This window comes from Chlorocebus sabaeus, chromosome 16 (assembly GCF_047675955.1).
Source record: "Chlorocebus sabaeus isolate Y175 chromosome 16, mChlSab1.0.hap1, whole genome shotgun sequence".
Lineage (NCBI taxonomy): Eukaryota > Metazoa > Chordata > Mammalia > Primates > Cercopithecidae > Chlorocebus > Chlorocebus sabaeus.
The window spans coordinates 78617044-78633818 of NC_132919.1; the positions used below are offsets into that span (position 1 = coordinate 78617044).

A 16775-nucleotide genomic window follows, 5' to 3' on the forward strand; every position below is an offset into this window, starting at 1 on the left:
CACAGCTCACTGCAGCCTCAAACTCCTGGGTACATGTGATCCTTTTGCCTCAGCCTCCTAAGTAGAGGTATGTGCCACCATGGCCATCTAATTTCTTTTTTTTAGAAACAGGGTCTCACTATGCTGGCCAGGCTGGTCTTGAACTCCTGGGCTCAAGCAATCTTCCTGCCTTGGCCTGACAAAGTGCTAGGATCATGGATGTGAGCCACTGCATCCAGCCTATTTTATCTTTATGTTTTTGGAGATAGGGTCTTGCTCTGTTGCCCAGGCCAGAGTGCAGTCATGCAACCGTAGCTCACGGTAACCTCAAACTCCTGGACTCAAGTGATCCTCCTGCCCTGGCCTCCCAAGTGAGAGAGACTACAGGCATGCACCACCATGCTCGGTGAGTGCCATTTTTTTTTTCTTTAAGATGAGGTCTCCCTATGTTTCCTAGGCTCACCTGGAACTCCTGAGCTTACAAGTGATCCTCCCACTTTGGCCTCCTAAAGTGCTAGGATTACACGCATAAGCCACCGTGTGTGACCTGAAATTAACATTTTAAACATGAGAAAACAGACTTCTACTTCCAAGTAGGATGGAGTGCAGCAGATCAAGGCTCCCACTAAGAACTAGAAAGGCCAGGCAAAAATATAAAAATCATCTCTTTAATGGCATCAGAAAGCTGCAGAAGCAACAAAGACTAAAGGGGTTAAGCCCCAAAAGAGGAGGGTTTTGCAGGATAAGCGGACCATCTGCAGCCCGCAGTTCCCGAGTGCTTGTTCGTGCTGGGATTAATGACACATGGGAGATTCGAGGGGCATCTAATCTTGACAAGAATGACGACTTGAAAGCTGATCTCTTCTTCAAGACTGTGGCAGGACTGGAAGCTGTGTGAAGATGCTGGTCGAAGAGCTCATTAGAAACCTCCGGAAGGCAGAGCAGAATTGTTTACCTCGCTCAGGGCTGAGGAAGGGGAGGGCTCCAGTTTCCAACAGCAGCTCTCTGTTAATTTCCTGGAGGATTAGTTCCTAGAGACAAGCAACCCAGAGACAGGCTCACCCAAAGGGCAGCTCGTCCTCAACTCAGCTCAGTCCCTGATTGGAGCGAGGGGGTCTCCTTACCGAAGAAATGGGGGACCCTCTCTGCCGGCTGGAACGCGGCGTCATCCAGAGCAGGATCTGTCCATGTTTTCCTTAGCCAGGTAGTAGAAGTGGCTTCTGCCTACTGAACTGTGCTGCTGTAGGGCACACGCAAGCACGGAGTATCTGTAAACAAACGGGCATGGCTGCGTTTCAATAAGCTGCACTCACAAAAGCGGGCGGCCGTCCCCCGCTGCAATTTGCTGACCCGGGATCTGGAGCCTCCAGGCTTCACCAGCATTCAGAGACCACAGCGCCTAAAATCAACAGGAAAAAATAGCCCATGGAAATGGACGCACGCTCAGCCAGACAGTGGAAGTCGCAGCAGAGAACCCCTGAACTCTCTGTGAGCGCCGTGTTTTTGTTCAGATGGAGAAAGCAAGGGAGAAAGTAGATTAAAAGATGGAGACTTTTCAACTGAGAACTGGAATCTACATAACACAACACATTTAAGAATCTCTGCAAACCCCAACTTTTCCTGCCACCGCAGGTCTCAGCACAAGGCAGCGGGCAGAGGTTTAATCTCAGCACAAGGCAGGCCAAGTTCCAATTATCATGCTGAGAATCACCCAGTAAATGAAGCTGCTGTTGTCACCGAAGCGACCAAAGGCTGTTTAATACCTGAAGGTCTTGGGAGGCCCTGGACCTCATGGAGAGAGAACCACAGAGCATGGGGAAGTGGGGGCAGAGGCCCCCTGGGGCTGAGCCTGTTCTGAGCAGGTCACGGGAGTCTCCTGTCTTATCCTTCTCCTGTGTGCCTGCCTGGGGGGCTTACTCTCAGCTAGTGTGTGGGGGCGAAGGGCAGACAGGTCCACACAGGTGTTCAGTCTCTTGCACAGCCCTGGGGAAGGGGGGATCTCAGATTCTCACCCCGCTCCTGGGAGGCAGGAGCTCCGTATCACATGGTCACTTCTGCCCAGCGGGGCCAGTGGCTGGAGCTCAGCAAGAGGACCTGGGTGCAGGCTGCCGTACAGGGACTGAGGACCCAGGTCTTTGTCCTTGGGGCAGTGGACGTCAGCACAGGGCTGCCGCAGGGGCCCTCGGGTCAGATCTGTACTTGGAAAACCTCGCTGAGTATGGAGACGGGTTTGGACAGGCCAAGGGCATCTGGGGATCAGGTAAGGGGCCCTTTCCCAGGTCCTGGATGGAGGGGTCCGGGGCCCGGGGTTGGGTAGACAGATTCGGGAGCTCAAAGTTGACAAGACATGGGGACTAGGGAGGGGGTCGGGGGAGGAGAGTGAAGGAAGAGGAAACAGAAAGGGTGAGACACCAAGGTTCTCAGCAGTATGTGTGGGGATATGGAGGGACCATGGTCCGAGGCTGGGACCTGGCAGAGGGTCTGCTTGGGGACTGTCAGGTAGGTGGTTAGAGCCATAGATCTGGTGGTTAGCAAAGAGGTCTGGGCAATACACATTTGGGGCTGGGCACGGTGGCTCGCGCCTGAAATCCCAGCACTTTGGGAGGCCAAGGCAGAAAGACCACTGGAGCCCAGTAATTTAAGACCAGTCTGGGCAACACAGCAAGAACCTATCTCTAAAAAAACTTTTTAAAAAATTAGTTGGGCATGGTGGTGCACGCCTGCAGCCTCAGCTACTCAGAAAGCTTAGGTGAGAGGATTGCTTGAGCCCCGGAGGTAAGGCTGCAGCGAGCCCAGATCATGCTTGGGTGACAGAACAAGCAAGACCCTGTCTCCAAAAAACAGAGAGAAATACACATAGGGGAGACATCTGCGTCCACATGGGAGAGTGTCAGGCTCCACCCTACCTATGCCAGGGCCACGGCTCCCATTGAGAAATGGCCTTAGGAGGCCTGGGGCTTACTGAGAGGGGCGAGCTCGTCTAGGAGTTCCAAAGTTGAAAGACATCACCTGAAAGCAGTGTGTGTTTGTGGATACTCAGACGCCTGTCCGCAGTGCGGTCATGGACAGGATAGCCTGGGCTCCACAGTGCTTGGTTAAAGGGGCCGAGGGAGGCCCCAGGAGATCAGCTCAGGGGGTTCCAGCTCGCCCCTGCTGCAGGGGGTGGTCTTTGTAGAGGTTTGGTGGAGATGCCCCTGGAGGTGCACCTTTGCTCCGCAGCTGGGGCTGGGCCTCACGTTGGGAGCAGCGGGCAGCACTGAGAGCTGCATTTGGGGGGCGGGCAGGAAGTTGTCACTACCACACCCAGGGGCAGAGCCGGCTGCACCACAGCCAGCACAGGGCCGGTGGTTGGACTAAGGGCTGGTCCTTGGGCCAGGCTAGGTCCGGTGTTTCCCTTCAGCTCTCAGGTTCTCTCCAGCCTTTCCGGAAACCTACTCATCTCCCAGTTTCCTGCCAACAAACCCCATTACTACTGAAGTCTCAGACTCTGGACTGCCAGGCCTGTTGGGTGAAGCTGCCTCTGGCCAGGAAGAGACCTTGGAGGCACTGGGAAGGCCCAGTTTCCCCGTGCCCGGCCGCGTGGCCTTGGGAAAGTCCCTCAGTACTCCAGGCCTCCATGTCCCTTTCCACACCATGAGGCCCCTGGCATTTGTCCTGTGACCTGTGGGGTGTCACTCGGGCAGGAGTGGGCCGGCTCCCTGGCTCCTGGCCACCATCCCTCAGCATGGTCTGCCTGGCAGCCATGGACAGTCTGGGCTTCCACCCAAAGCGTCCGCAGGGAGCAGGTGGGGACGTCCATCCACTGTACTCTATCCAACCGCATCTGTCATGTTTCTCCACGGAGAGCACTGGGCAGTCGAGGGGGTGCAGGGACTGTGGGGCCTCCCTACAGACATAGCCTGGGTGCCTGGCAGCTCGGCAACCTCATTTCACCACCCCCCCGCCAAACACCTGCAGATGCCGCCAACCTGTGTCTGTCCTCGCTGCTTCTGAAACTCCCCTTGGGCCAAAAGGTGCCCCTGAGTTGGGTCCAGGGAGGCCCCATGTAGCTGAAGGAGCTGAGATTTTGGCCAAAAACTTCCAAGGGGAAGCCAGGTGTAGGGTGTGGACTCCACGGCGTCCTCCAGGCTCACTTCCTCGATGGAAACGGAATGGGGGCACTGACATTCCAGGGAGAATTCCGGCTTCTTTGAAAAAGGCGGCGCACAGAAGACGCTCAACACCATCACCACCAGGAAATGCAGATCAAAACCACCAGGAGGCTGGGCGCGGTGGCTCACACCTGTATTACCAGCACTTTGGGAGGCCAAGGTGGGTGGATCATCTGAGGTCAGGAGTTCAAGACCAGCCTGGCCAACATGGTGAAACTCCTTCTCTACTAAAAATACAAAAATTAGTTGGCATGGTGTGGGTACCTATAATCCCAGCTGCTCTGGAAGCTGAGGCATGAGAATCACTTGAACCCAGGAGGCAGAGGCTGCAGTGAGCCGAGATCTCGGCACTGCACTCCAGCCTGGGACAGAGCGAGACTCTGTCTCAAAAACAAACCAACCAACCAACCACCAGGAGATCTGCCTCACACCTTCAGGATGGCTAGAATTAAAAAAACAAAAACAAAACACAGAAAACCAGTGTGGTGAGGCTGTGAGGAACGGTACCCTCATGCCCGGCTGGTGGAGGTAAAATGCTGCAGCCGCTGTGGAAACCAGTTTGGCAGTTCCCCAAAAAGCTAAACGTGGAATTTCCATAAGAACCAGCAACTCCACTTCTAGGTACAGACCCAAGTATCCATCCACTGCCAAATTGAGAAACCAAATGTCAAACATCCCTCTGATGGAGAGCTAACCAGCCATCAACAGCCAGGCAGTTCTGACACAGGTCACAGTGTGGATGAACCCAAGGACGTCACGCTCAGTGGAAGAAGCCACATACTGGATGGTTCCAGTCCCATGAAATGTCCAGAATGGGCCAGTCCCCAAGGACAGATGCAGGGGAGCGGCCGCCAGGGCTGGGGAGCGGCCACCAGGGCAGAGGAGGGGCCACCAGGGGCTGGCGAGGGGCCACCGGGGCAGAGGAGGCGCCACCAGAGGCTGTCAAGGGGCCACCGGGGTGGGGGAAGAGCCAGTGATTGTCAGTGGCTGGGGTTTCCTTTTAGGGTGATGAAAATGTTTTGGGGGCCAGGCACAGTGGCTCATGTCTGTAATTCCAGAACTTTGGGAGGCTGAAGCGGGTGGATCACCTGCGGTCAGGAGTTCAAGACCAGCCTGGCCGACATGGCGAAACCCTGTCTCTACTAAAAATACAAAAATTAGCCAGACATAATGACGGGCACCTGTAATCCCAGCTACTTGGGAGGCTGAGGCGGGAGAATCGCTTGAACCCGGGAGGCAGAGGTTGCAGGGAGTTGAGATCACGCCACTGCACTCCAGCCTGGGCAACAGAGTGAGACTCTGTCTCAAAAAATGTTTTGGAGCAAGGTGGAGTTGCCACCGCCCATCATGAATGTGCTGAATGCCACCACACTGGCCTGAACAGAACACTTTAAAATGGGTAATTTTATGTTACGTGAATTTTACCTCAATTTAAGAAAAATATGTCCTAGGGCCCTTTGAAACGCACATCATAAGGAGCGAATTTCCTGTGGAGCCTCGCCTGGCAGGGCGGCCACACCTTCCCCACATGTTCCCTGGGCAGGTTCCAGGTGGAACACACCGCTGGTCTGCAGGCGCTTGGTGGTGGAGCTGTTTCACACGCAGGAGCTTCTCTTCCCCGCGCCAGCCCAGGAGGAGGGTGTTACTCCTCCCCTCCAAAGACCAGGGGTAGGACAGGAGAAGCTTCTGTGACTTTGCCGGGATCAGAGAGAGTCCAGGATTCCAGCCTAGTCCTATCAACCCTGTATCTTGGTGCTCCACCTGCCAACCACCCAGATGCAGGGGCCAGCACAAGACGGCCACTGTCCGAGTCTGTGACCTCTCCCTTGTCCCTGATGTCACACCCCCCTCCCACTCGCTGTTCCCTCTGTGCTGGTCTCCGTGATGCTCAGCCGCCTTCGTCCCGGACACTGCACCCCTTCCGCCCGCCCAGCCCACAGGCTACCACTCCCAGGCTGTCCACCAGGTGGCAGTGAAGGTCACCGATGTCAAGTTCGTGGCTCACCCTCCCAGCCCTGCACCCGCCCTGGCTGGAGGAGAGTGGTCGGGGCCCAAGGAGCCCTCCAGCCTCATCAGGCGAGGGGGCTGTGACGCCAGGGACCACTTCTCCTGCAGAGAAAAGATTATAAAATCCAAATGCGGCCGGGCGCGGTGGCTCATGCCTGTAATTCCAGCACTTTGGGAGGCCGAGTTGGGCAGATTGCCTGGGGTCAGGAGTTCAAGACCAGCCTGGCCAACATGGTGAAACGCCTCCTCTACTAAAAATACAAAAATTAGCCAGGTGTGGTGACGGGCGCCTGTAATCCCAGCTACTTGGGAGGCCGAGGCAGAGGAATCGCTTGAACCTGGGAGGCACAGGTTGCAGTGAGCCAAGATCGTGCCACTGCATTCCAGCCTGGGCAACAGAGCAAGACTCTGTCTCAAAATAAATAAATAAATAAAAATATATGAAACCCAAATGTAGCCAACACAGTGGCTCATGCCTCTAATCCCAGCATGATGGGAGGCCAAAGCAGGCAGATCACTTAAGTTCAGGAGTTCCAGACCAGCCTGGGCAACAGAGCAAAACCCCATCTCTACAAAAAACACAAAAACTAGCCAGGCGTGGTGGTGTGCATTTGTAGTCCCAACTACTCAGGAGGCTGAGGTGGGAAGATCCCTTGAGCCCAAGAGTTCGAGGCTCCAGTGATCCAAGATCCCATCACTGCCCTTCAGCCTGAACAATAGAGAGTGAGCCTATCTCAAAATAAACAACGCTGGCCGGGCGCGGTGGCTCATGCCTGTAATCCCAGCACTTTGGGAAGCCGAGGCGGGCGGATCACAAGGTCAGGAGATCAAGACCATCCTGGCTAACACGGTGAAACCCTGTCTCTACTAAAAATACAAAAAAATTAGCCGGGTGTGGTGGCAGGTGCCTGTAGTCCCAGCTACTCAGGAGGCTGAGGCAGGAGAATCATTTGAACCCAGTAGATGGAGGTTGCAGTAAGCCGAGATCCCGCCACTGCACTCTAGCCTGGGTGACAGAGCAGGACTCTGTCTCAAAAAAAAAACAAAAAACAAAAAACAAAAAAAAAAAAACAAAAACAAACTCCAAATGCATCTGAGTCCCAAGTCCAGTCTCCCAGGCTTGACGCACAAGGGCAGGGCCCCTTCCAGCGAAGCTAGGTCAGCCTCTCCTCCAGCACCTCCAGCCTTTTGGAGACCCTACCCTGCCCAAAACCACTTGGAAATCACCAACTCAACTTCCCTTGGAATGCATCAGGGCACTCCAATGACGCCGTGTCCTAGCTGGAGTGCCTCGGCTTTTGCAATCCTGTGCAGAATCAAGGTTTTCCCCGGAGCCAAAGAATGAAGAATTACGGCTGAATCCAACACCATTGGCTCCAGGGCCTCTGAAAGCTGAGTCCTGAGGCCGCACAAAGGACTCTGTTGGCTTCTGCAGCCGCAGAGAAAATCTCAAAATCTGGGTGAGAATTAGCAGCAGACTCCAGGGATCAGCAGCCAACTCTTCACACCAGCCTTGTCTCTGGGCTTTGGAGCCATGCCTGCAAAGGTTACGTGGAACCAGTTGGACTGGGGGTAAAATGCCACCTGAATCTGTTTAGAATAATTGTTTTCCCCAAGTGGATGGAATATTCTTTTCATTTGGGCAGCTAGGAAACAGCTAAAGTTTTCCATGAACCTCTGCAGAGATTTCTGTGTCTTCCAACTTTGTGAGAAGAAAAAGAACTTGCTGGGGGAAATGATATTCTCAAGCTTAACACTCAAATCATTTTTTCTCGAAATCATGTTACTTTCTGGCCAAGTGTGCCGGCAAAGCCACTGAGACACGCTCCTCACATCTTTGGAACATAAAGGCCCTGGCAGTAGCTTGCGGCGCTCTTGGGAAAACTGCTTGGCTCTCACTAGAAATGCAGCCACCCCTTCTCCAGGCCCTGGTATTAAGTTGGCTGGAGACCGGCTTGGCCAGGGCCGCCATCTCCAGCCAGCCCTGGGGCAACTGCCCCCGGCTGCGTCCCGCCCTGCCCGTCTCCTAGCCCCTAGCCAGAGGCATCTGCGTGGCTCTGTGGCTGGGCTAGGCTGGGGCACTGTGGCTCTGCGCATGATTAGCCCGGGAGATCCTTCCTTCCTTAGCACTACTGGCTCTAGGAGCACCTATGTAGGTAAACTCCATTCCTGCAGGTGTCCACCCCCCTACACATCCAGCCTGGCCCCTCGGCCAGTTTTGCCTTCACCCTGTCCAGTTCATCAAGACATCCCCCTTTAATCAAAGCTCTTCTAGCACGTTCTGAGGCGAGTCATAGAGGCACATGAGAGTAGTCACGTCTCATCAAAGAGAAAGGGACCTCACATTCCCGGAGCACCTACCATGCACACAGGCTGACTGTGGGCTCCCACTGCCAGTGGGACAAAGGACCCCAACTGCTATGTGGTCTGACACTGTGCAAGCGAACATCTGTGCAAGTGGCCATGCCTCCCCATCGGAGCAGCCCTGTCAGGTCAGAGTGGCCAGAAAGCTGCGCTGCACTTCCCCTATTAGGGTCTAAGGTGGAAGACCCCTTCCAGATGTCCTTGGTTTCTAGATGGACGAGAATAGCGTGTGGCTCTCAGGTGAGGAGAAGGAAGCAGAGTGCCAGGAATAGCTGGGAAGGGGGAGGCACCAGGGCACCTGAGGCTGTCCCTGTTCCACCTCCGGGGGGACACATCTGGACCACTCAGGAGAGGCCACACTGCATCATGACCCCAGACAGGAGACAGCAGGGCAGCCCCAGACTCCCCTGCCTAAGTTCAACTCCAAGCACCGGGGCAGGCGTGCTTCCTGCATATCACTGGGAAGGCCATGCTGTCGCTCGTTGATCTGGATTCATGACGTCCACCCGGCTCGTCTGTATTCCGTCTGGGTGGACGTGACACTGGGCTGCTCCACTGGGAAAACACTGACCAATCATCGGAGTGTTTACGGACATAGTGTTAGGCAGTGAGCAGGAGAAACTCTGTCCTTGAAGTCCCCCACCCTCTAGGCATCTAAGTGGGGTTTTATAGGATCTGCTGCAAGAAGATACAAAGTGAGATTTTAGGGCCCAAGACAACATTTCAAAATCTGGCTTTAAATAAACATGGAATAAAAGAGAGAGAGAGCGCGAGCGAGAGTGAGAGCCCGGAGCCTCCAGCAGCTGAAATTAGAAGCAGCCAGCCCCGGGCAGGGAAGCCATCTGCGCCGCGCCGAGCAGCATGGAAACGTCTGGGCCCTCCCTGACGGCATGCGAAGCAGCACCCGCAGGTACAGCTCTCCTGTCTCCTGTCTGCAGGGACCTGCGGGAACACACTGAGGTCTTGTTTTCCAGGTGTCCTCCAATTTCAGATTCTGAAGAACAGATTCCCTCTGCTCCCCTCCAGAAATACCTTTCAGATTACTTTCAAGGCAATTTAAGTCATTTAAGAGGCAGAGTGATAAGAAAACAAAGACAACGTTTCAGGCGGTAAATGAAGACTAATTATACTGAGCGTGAAGCAAAGTTCGTCTTTCTTCGTCTTTGCTCAGGGCGGTTGAGCCTGAGTATGGCCCCCAGTGCCCAGAGGGCCCAGGTGAGGGGCTCGAGCACCTGCCCCTCACCTGGCTGCTCAGTGTCTTCTTCCTGCTCACCCAGTCACTGGCCATTCCCCCACACTGGGTTCAGAAGATGGCAAATGGGCCCAGGACTGGGGCGGTCTCCCACCCCTGCCCGGGGTGGTGGTGCGTCGTGGGTGCCCGTGTCCCTCCTCCCCCTCCAACCTGCCCAGCTCCGGATGCATGGCTGAAGCAGCCAGCTCTGCCAGTTCATCCCTGCGCCACATACGTCCTTCCTCCAGCCCCAGACCCCAGCCTCACCTGGGCCAGTGCAGGAAAGCCCAGCTACGCTGGGTGAGCTTCAGGCTGTCACCTGCCCGAGTTATTTAAATCCACATTGTCAGCTAATGTATTCTAATAAGCAAGTGGGTGACCAGGCTGGCAGGCTCCGGATGACGCTGACATATAACAAGGCGGGAGGAGTACGGAGCGAAACTCTGAGACTCACTTGCGCCCCGGTGCTCACCCCCGCGCTGCCTCCCACAGGCACCTGGAGTCACGCCACGCGATGTGCGCTGGATTATATAAGGGGGCTTGTTGCTGGGGAACCTCTCCCCGCCCACCCCCACCAGGGCAGGCTCTGGAGGGAGGCCGCATCTCCTCTGTCCCCACCACCCTCAGGAGGAAGCCCCTCCGGCCCTTCTGGCCTGGTCTGTAGGAAAGCTCTGTGGAACTCTCTAGGCTGCCTTGCTTTGAAGGCTGAGGCTGAACCACGGCAACACAGGGTCAGGAAGGGCCCTAGAGGCCATACCCACACTCCTCTGTTGGTGTGGGGCTAAGAGCAGGCAGGGTCTCCCTGCCTTGCAGACAGTGGTCTCAGCCCATCCTCCAGAACTTCCTCCCTGTCACAGGCCACGTACTCTCTGCAAGAGGAGAAAGGGGACATCAGATGCCTGGACAGGCAGCAGTGCACCTCCCTGGCTAAAGCCAGAAGTCTGGCCAACACTGTGGCTGCAGGACAGCCGTGAGCCACGCTGGGTTGTGGGCACCAAACCCAAGGCACCATCTGCCAAGGAGGCCAGGTGAGAGCCACGTCTGGGGTGGCAGAAGGGCTGAGCCGCCTGCTGGACCCTCGTGCCTCATGGCCTCAGCTCCTGTGGGCAGTCCAGCTGCAGCCACAGATGGGGGGAGGGGTGCGGGCCCACGTGCCTGTCCTCAGGATAAGGGGCCAGCCCCCTGGGGCTCTCCGTGACCAGCAGCACCGGACAACAGGGGCAACTGCTCCATCCACGGACCCCACAGTGGAGAGTGGGGACCTGGTGGCCACGACGAGATTCCAGGGTGAGGCACAGGTGACATCTTCGGACCCCTGCAGGTCAAACTGGAGGCCTGTGCAAGATCACTGCCCACTCCCACGACAACCTTAACTCTAGCACGTTTTACATTCATGCAATGGTTACAAAGATACCCCCCACCCCCCAGCCCAGTTTTCTCTTTGGTGACATCTTGCATCAGTCCATGCGTTGATGACGATCAATGACTCGATGCTGCTACGTTATTATGGCACCATCTCGGCTCACTGCAACCCCTGCCTCCTGGGTTCAAGCGATTCTCCTGCCTCAGCCTCCCAAGTAGCTGGGACTACAGGCGCCCGCCACCATGCCCAGCTAATTTTTGTATTTTCAGAGGTGGTATTTCACCATGTTGTCTAGGCTGATCTCAAACTCCTGACCTCGTGATCTGCCCGCCTTGGCCTCCCAGAGTGCTGGGATTACAGGCGTGAGCCACTGCGCCCGGCCCACTTTCCTCAGTTTTGATGACTTGGGCAGTTTTGAGGAGAGCTGGTTTTTTGTAGAGTGTCCCCCTGTTGGAATTTGCCTGATGTTTTTCTTTTTTTGAGACAGGGTCTTGCTTTGTCGCCAAGGCTGGAGTGCAGTGGTGTGATTATGGCTTACTGCAGCCTTGACCTCCTGGGCTCAAGTGGTCCTCCCACCTCAGCCTCCAGAGTAGCTAGGACCACAGGCATGTGCCATCACGCCCAGCTAATTAAAAAAATTTTTTTTGTAGAGATGGGGTCTTACTACTTTGCCCAGACTGGTCTTGAACAATCCTCCCGCCTCGGCCTCCCGAAGTGCTGCGATCACAGGTGTGAGCCACCGTGCCCGGTCTACCGGTGTTTTTCTGATGCTAAAACAAGGGTTATGGATCTCGGAGGAAGAGCCCAGTGGGGAGGCACCCCCGTCGCATCTGCCCACGTGACATCTCGGTGGTGGTGCCAGCCTTGACCTCTGGGCTGAGACAGTGGGTCAGGCTCTGCACTGTGGAGATGCCTTGCCTACTTCCCACACTGTGGTCTCTGGAAGGAAGTCACCACGTGCAGCCCATACAGAAGGGGCACGAGCTGGGGCCCCTCCCTGCACCCCTTACTTTATTTATTTAGAGATGAAGTTTTGCTCTTGTCGCCCAGGCGGGAGTGCAGTGGCACAATCTCGGCTCACTGCAACCTCCACTTCCCGGGTTCAAGTGATCCTACCTCAGCCTCCCAAGTAGCTGGGATTACAGGTGTCCACCACCACGCCTGGCTAATTTTTTGTATTTTTAGCAGAGATGCGGTTTCACCATGTTGGCCAGGCTGGTTTCGAACTCCTGACCCCAGTTGATCCACCTGCCTCAGCCTCCCAAAGTGCTGGGATTACAGGCGTGAGCCACTGCTCCTGGCTGGGCCCCTTCCTTTTTTTTTTTTTTTTTTTTTTGAGACGGAGTCTCGCTCTGTCGCCCAGGCTGGAGTGCAGTGGCCGGATCTCTGCTCACTGCAAGCTCCGCCTCCCAGGTTCACGCCATTCTCCTGCCTCAGCCTCCCGAGTGGCTGGGACTACAGGCGCCCGCCACCTCGCCCGGCTAGTTTTTTGTATTCTTTTAGTAGAGACGGGGTTTCACCGGGTTAGCCAGGATGGTCTCGATCTCCTGACCTCGTGATCCGCCCGTCTCGGCCTCCCAAAGTGCTGGGATTACAGGCTTGAGCCACCGCGCCCGGCCGGCCCCTTCCTTTTAAATGTCAGCCTCTGGAGTGACCATCTGTGTCGAGTTGGGAGCTCTTCAGAATGTCCCATCCAGTTGTTGATGATTCTCTGCAGTATTTATGTTGCTTTATGCCTGAACTCCTCCCAACAACGTTCTGCCCTCCACTTAGCAGGGGCTCAGAGAGGCTGTGACACCTGCCCCCAGCAACCAGTCATCTAGCACAGTGGCGCCCGGGCCCGCCTATGCCAGATGATGTCCCCTCGGCACTGCCCACCCCCTACTGCCATTGGTGAAGAACCCAGGAGCCCGTCCAGCCCATCCAGGAAGCAAAGAAATGGTGCTCTGGACACCATGCGGACAGCTTCACCCACCGACCCTAGCCAGGCCCAGCCACTCCCACAGCACCTGGCACGGAGTGGGAAGCAAGCAAGGGCAGGCGGGGAGAGAACAGCCTTCTGGCTCTGCCCCAGACGCCTGTCCAACGCACTCCAGTGCCTTCCGGTCTCTCCCGCTCTGGAACTTTCTGGTTACTGATTACAAGTGCTTTAATCCAGGAATGAAATGAAGGAAGAGGAGTTCTGATTGGGTGGACCCTTCTCTTGGAGAGAAGGCAAAGCTGCCAGGCAGAGGGTGGGAGGGGGAGGAAAAGGAGAGAGGAAGCTCCCTTGACAGGCATAAAATGTCCCCATGATTGCGGACAAATGGCTACTCTCAGGCCACGTTCAGCCGAGGCCGGGGGAGGCTGGTCAGGGAGAGGGAGACAGAGGCGAAAGCGGGTTCAAGTTTTGCTAGGTGGCCACCTCGGAAAGGGCTCCTTCTGCTGAGCAAAACTCCTCAATCCTTCGCCTGGCTTGCCAGGAGAACAGCTTGCTTGAAAAGCAAAGGCTGTCATCCTGTAATTAAATCTGAGACCCCCCCCCATGTGACGTTGAGATGAAGCCACTTACATAACTCAACTAAAAATAAGCTGATGAAGGCTGCACGCTTACACTCTCTGCCTCCAGCCCTCCTCTCCCCAGCAGTCCATCATGCTGGCTGACCCAGGGTCCGCGTCACCCGCTGTGGCATCAGGTTCTTGTCTGAAGCCACTCCTGCCTCCGGCCCCACTCGGCACCCTGTGTGCATGAGGGCCCATCGCTGGTGCCCTGGCTGCAGACCCCTGGCTCAGAGCTGGGGTGCCGAGGATCCCCCGGCCCGCCCAGGCGAGGGCTGACGCTCACGAGAGACCTGCTGGGTACTGGCTCCGTCTGCCTCCTTCTCAGTGACTCTGGATGAGCTGCTCATTTACAGAAACCTGCTCCCACCCCCACCCCACAGTCTGGATTTGCGAAACCTACCCCACCCCACCCCCACCGCAGGAAGAAGGTGACCCTGGTCTGGGTGGGGACAGAGCATCTGGGAGGGGGCGGTGGCTGGCAGTCTTGGCGGCTGGCGACACCTCTTCCGCTCTTCCTTCCTGGGAGGCGGCGGGCAGGGCGAAGCCTCTCCGCTCAGTCCATGGTTTCCTTCGGGACGTCTCGTAGAGGCGTGGGTGAGATCCCAGGTCTGGGCCACAATTTCTAGCCACGCTCCCCAACCTTCAGGCAAGCAGTCAGGTTCCACAGCTACCCCACCACACTCTCAGAGTCGAGGGGAACAGGAAGAGGGGGTGGTCTGTGAATACCTCCAAAATAAAATGCGTCGGGACAAGAGTGCCCTCCTAACTCCACCTGGAGCTGGCGTCAGGGCGATCTCTGGATGCCCAGCCCATAAGCCTGGCCTGTCTCTTCCTGGAACCCTTGGTACTCAACCCCCCAGCCCCCTACACCCTTTAGAAAGGCTTCCGCATCAGTGCAAAAGGCCTCACAGGACGCTGGTGAAGGCAAGCACGGAGTGCCCGGGGAACATCCTCGGTGGAGACCTTCCTGGAGACCACTGGTGCAGGGCAGATGCCAGGCGGGCACCGAGTTCCTTGCCCTTATTCTCCATTCCTACGTATGAGGACCTCACCACGTCCTGCTCTGCGCCTGTCATCAGCTGCGGTGCGTCTTCTCAGGCGCTGAGCTGGTCACTTCCATGTATGGCAGGTGTTCCGACAACCCTCTTCTCAGGGAAGGCCTCCGGCCCGCATTCAGCCGCTTGCCCAGCTGCCACGTGGAAGGAGCAGACCCAGGCACTGAGACTGCTGAGCCACTGGCCACCTGGAGAGCAGGCTGGGCTCTGAGTCGGTCACCGAATGTGAACGTGACTATCCCCTTGGACGGGAGTAGCGCGAGAATGAGCAGGCCTGCCCAGGAAGTAATGCTGGGAGCTTCTAGAAGTTGGAGCGGGACCCAGGACCGTGGGAGCTTTTCCGGAGGGGCCTACCTCTGCTGTGTTGCAGCTGATAGGGGCAGCAGGGCCTGGAGAAGAACTGTCCCCAGGCTGACTCCCCTCTTGGAGTGAGGAGACCTCCCGTGTTTGCCTGCCAGCCTCCATCTGTCATCTTGGTTCCAGCCATTCAACTTTCCTCCAGGCGAGCAGGGCTGCTCTACCCCCACCTGCTCCGTGTTGGCCCCAGACCCAGTTCAGGCCAGTGGACATCAGTCCTAGAGCTGCGAGTGAGGTTGGTGGGTGCACAGAGCACGGCAGGAAGCTGGCCTAGACAGAAGGGGGTCAGGGTCAGTGGAGATGCTCCTACCTTCAGGTAAATTTGTTAGGGCCAGTTTGAGCGAGCTTTCTGTCATTTGCCACCAAAAGAATCCTAGAAAATAAATACACAGGATCTTCCCCCAAACACTGGAGACAATAAAGAAAAAGGAAGCAGTCAGGGCCAGAGCTGGAAGGAAATTCAGCTGGAGGAGAGGAGGCGCGGGGCTGTGGTGGGAGGGAGGCAAAGCTTCCTGAATCTTACTTCCCTGGTCTTTCCATCCGCATGAGCCCGTGCACTAGCCCCTGCCGATGTCTGGGGGTCTGCCGGCCAGCCAGCATAGCTGGGTCTCCCCCAGGGGCCTGACTCGTTGAAGGAATGAATGAGTGACTGATTTTCCAGGGATGGGAGGCTGGGAGAGTGTGAGGTTTCATTAAAGGGAAGCGCTCAGATCTGGTGTTTTACATGTAAAGCAAATAATTCCTCCACGTTAGCCTAATTTATGTAAATATTTCTCCAACGGAATTGTACTGGGAGACCTACGTGCCAACTCGGCCAGCTTCCCCCGCAGAATCTCCCCTTGGGACGAACCTTAAGCAGGACCCTTCCTAAAATCTGGAGGCAGCTCCAACTCCCCTATTCCTCCTACGGTTCCGCCACCCCCCAGGGTTTTCCACCTCCAGAGAGTCCTCCGGGGCCCTCGTTTCCTACTGCCCTCGACCCTGCCTTCCCCAGAGACCCCTCCCCCCAAGGAAACTGCCTCCAACGAGAATCTTCTGCCAGCACGCGGGTCCTCCCCTTCCCTAAGAGTCGCCCTGTCCCGAGGACTTCCAATAGGAAACTCCCTTATCCCCTCTCCAGATCCTCCTTCCCACCGCCCTCCCCTAAGATCCTCTTCCCCAACCCTCCTCCCCTAGGGTCCTCCCCTCTCCAGAATCCCAGGCCCAAGTCCCCAAGCGCTGTCTGCCTGTCTAGCGTCCTCCCCAGAGTTCACCTTCTGCAGGATCCTCCCTCCAACTCCTCTCCTCATGATGCTCCCCCGAAATCCTGCTTCTCCAAGTCGTCCCCCACTCCAGGGCCGAGCTCTCTCCAGGGTCCTCCTGCAGCACCCCCTCCCCCAGGGTTCTCCTCTCTGCCCCGAAAGGCCGGCCGGGGAGTTGCCGCTCGCTCGGCGGGCTTACCGGCGAAGCGGTGGGGTCGGGGGCCTCTCCCACCTGTAAACCCGGCCCGGGGCGTCCTGCGTCCGAGCCGCTCGGGTCCCCTCCCCGCAGCGCCAGGCCGTGACCCGGCGGGACAGCCGCCCGCCCCGAAGTGCCACTTCGCGAAGTGCCGCCTCCACGCGGGCTCGCCGCCGGCGCCCCCCGCTCTCCTCCCCGCACCTTCTGCTCCTTCTTCCTGCGCCACCCCGCCCCCGCTTCCCCGCCCCCAGCCCGGCTGTTGCTGGGCCCCCCTCAGGCTGCTCCCAGGG

The 16775-nt window shown here is 56.8% G+C and overlaps 1 long non-coding RNA gene across 1 annotated transcript; it reads right to left on the reverse strand.

The window, feature by feature from the left end:
* Positions 1–16: 16 nt before the first annotated feature.
* On the reverse strand, positions 17–16689 carry LOC119622182 (uncharacterized). The gene is made up of 3 exons (XR_005238813.2): positions 16489–16689; positions 1104–1247; positions 17–1010 (listed from the first exon to the last, which is right to left on the reverse strand). It is a non-coding gene; the product is annotated as an uncharacterized lncRNA (long non-coding RNA).
* Between the last annotated feature and the right edge of the window lie 86 nt (positions 16690–16775).